Source organism: Osmerus mordax, chromosome 23, assembly GCF_038355195.1.
Source record: "Osmerus mordax isolate fOsmMor3 chromosome 23, fOsmMor3.pri, whole genome shotgun sequence".
In the NCBI taxonomy this organism is placed as follows: Eukaryota; Metazoa; Chordata; class Actinopteri; order Osmeriformes; family Osmeridae; genus Osmerus; species Osmerus mordax.
Genome location: NC_090072.1, coordinates 10,738,085 through 10,740,584, shown reverse-complemented (window position 1 = coordinate 10,740,584; position 2,500 = coordinate 10,738,085). Strand labels below are relative to the sequence as shown.

Here is a 2,500-nt window from a genome sequence, read left to right as displayed (position 1 = left end):
CACTTGAAGCCAAAAGGCCGAGAAGCGATGACCGCATTATCGGACGCCCCCGGCGCGCGGACCCTCCGTGCACCACCTGGGCCGCTCGGTCACCACACCGAGAACGGCCGAAACCACGGAAGCGGAAAGCCCAGGCCAAAAGCCGCAGGACAAGCAGGGACGGAAGCGGAAAGCCCAGGCCAAAAGCCGCAGGACAAGCAGGGACGGAAGCGGAAAGCCCAGGCCAAAAGCCGCAGGACAAGCAGGGACGGAAGCGGAAAGCCCAGGCCAAAAGCCGCAGGACAAGCAGGGACGGAAGCGGAAAGCCCAGGCCAAAAGGCAACAGAATTGAAACAGCTACAGAAGAAGCAAAGACAAAACCTGCCTTACCCGCAGGCACGCACCTAACCCCAAAGCCAACCTCACCCTGCTTTTGTCACACGTCCATCAGGCTCTGCCCTCCCTCGGGCAAAGCCTCCCAAAAATACCACGTTTCACTCGTCGGCGCTCCCCTCCACGGAAGTCTTTAGTAAAAGGCGAAAGGCTTGTGCGTGCTGAAGGGGAACCAGAGCGTCGATTTGAAACGACCCAAACGGCCTACCCCCAACCCCTCCGTTGGCCCTGACTCACCCGTCCGCGGGGGCGAACCGGGGAGAACCGGGGAGAACCGGGGCGAACCGCATCCTTCTCGGGAAAAAAAAGGCGCGGAAACGCCACGGGCCGCAGAGGGGCTCGGCCCGCCCGCTTGGCTTTTCCTTACGGCACTTTATCCATTTCATTGATCGCTTATTCTCCATTAAGATCCCTACACGTTTATCGTATGCGCCTTCCAGCCAATCGACTCTGTGTTGGTGTCGACTGACACGGCGATAAAAAACTCTTTCCGATTGCCTTCCAGTTTTTCACCTCGGCCCCGCTGAATGTCAGCCAGCTCTCTCTCTCTCTCTCTCACTCACTCACTCACTCACTCACTCACTCACTCAGTCACTCAGTCACTCCCTTTTTTTTTTTTTTTTTTTTTTTTTTTTATATCTAAAAGGGCGGGAAAACGCCACCGGCCGACAGGGCTCCGCCCACACCCCCTTTTCACCCCGTTTTTTTGGTAGGGATCGCTTGTTCCGCTTTGTTGGGGGGCCCCCCCCTTTTGAGGGTTTTTTGACCCTCACCCCAAAAACCCTAGCCCTAACCTAAACCCCTCTCCCCCAAACCTCACTCATTCAGACATTCCCTCCTTCCCTCCCTCCTTCCTTCCTTCCTTCCTTCCTTCCTTCCCTCCCTCCCTCCCTCCCTCCCTCCCTCCCTCCCTCCCTCCCTCCCTCCCTCACTAGCTTTTCTCTTTGACACGCTTAGAAAGATTGCACCCTTCCCGGAGACGCTGCAATACCGGGGCGATGCGCGGAGCGGACGGAGCGAGCCCCTGTTCCGACTCCCTGTTGCAAAAATCCGTTTAATATGTTGTCCTCGCATGGAGGACATATCAGATATTAAACTGATAAGAACAGATACTACACTTGATCTTAGCCAAAAGGCCGAGAAGCGATGACCGCATTATCGGACGCCCCCGGCGCGCGGACCCTCCGTGCACCACCTGGGCCGCTCGGTCACCACACCGAGAACGGCCGAAACCACGGAAGCGGAAAGCCCAGGCCAAAAGCCGCAGGACAAGCAGGGACGGAAGCGGAAAGCCCAGGCCAAAAGCCGCAGGACAAGCAGGGACGGAAGCGGAAAGCCCAGGCCAAAAGCCGCAGGACAAGCAGGGACGGAAGCGGAAAGCCCAGGCCAAAAGCCGCAGGACAAGCAGGGACGGAAGCGGAAAGCCCAGGCCAAAAGGCAACAGAATTGAAACAGCTACAGAAGAAGCAAAGACAAAACCTGCCTTACCCGCAGGCACGCACCTAACCCCAAAGCCAACCTCACCCTGCTTTTGTCACACGTCCATCAGGCTCTGCCCTCCCTCGGGCAAAGCCTCCCAAAAATACCACGTTTCACTCGTCGGCGCTCCCCTCCACGGAAGTCTTTAGTAAAAGGCGAAAGGCTTGTGCGTGCTGAAGGGGAACCAGAGCGTCGATTTGAAACGACCCAAACGGCCTACCCCCAACCCCTCCGTTGGCCCTGACTCACCCGTCCGCGGGGGCGAACCGGGGAGAACCGGGGAGAACCGGGGCGAACCGCATCCTTCTCGGGAAAAAAAAGGCGCGGAAACGCCACGGGCCGCAGAGGGGCTCGGCCCGCCCGCTTGGCTTTTCCTTACGGCACTTTATCCATTTCATTGATCGCTTATTCTCCATTAAGATCCCTACACGTTTATCGTATGCGCCTTCCAGCCAATCGACTCTGTGTTGGTGTCGACTGACACGGCGATAAAAAACTCTTTCCGATTGCCTTCCAGTTTTTCACCTCGGCCCCGCTGAATGTCAGCCAGCTCTCTCTCTCTCTCTCTCACTCACTCACTCACTCACTCACTCACTCACTCACTCAGTCACTCAGTCACTCCCTTTTTTTTTTTTTTTTTTTTTTTTTT

General features: G+C 56.8%; 4 non-coding genes across 4 annotated transcripts in view; all 4 read right to left on the bottom strand.

Annotated features, from left to right (window-relative positions):
• LOC136932190 (U2 spliceosomal RNA) overlaps window positions 1-29 on the bottom strand; it is a 187-nt gene extending 158 nt beyond the window's left edge. The window contains exon 1 of the small nuclear RNA XR_010874534.1: window positions 1-29. This exon is cut by the window's left edge and continues 158 nt beyond it. This is a non-coding gene — a small nuclear RNA (U2 spliceosomal RNA).
• A 406-nt stretch (window positions 30-435) lies between these two features.
• Window positions 436-553, bottom strand: LOC136932293 (U5 spliceosomal RNA). The gene has a single exon (XR_010874589.1). It is a non-coding gene; the product is annotated as a U5 spliceosomal RNA (small nuclear RNA).
• A 776-nt stretch (window positions 554-1,329) lies between these two features.
• Window positions 1,330-1,520, bottom strand: LOC136932454 (U2 spliceosomal RNA). The gene has a single exon (XR_010874742.1). It is a non-coding gene; the product is annotated as a U2 spliceosomal RNA (small nuclear RNA).
• A 406-nt stretch (window positions 1,521-1,926) lies between these two features.
• Window positions 1,927-2,044, bottom strand: LOC136932292 (U5 spliceosomal RNA). Its single transcript, XR_010874588.1, has one exon. It is a non-coding gene; the product is annotated as a U5 spliceosomal RNA (small nuclear RNA).
• Window positions 2,045-2,500: the final 456 nt, after the last annotated feature.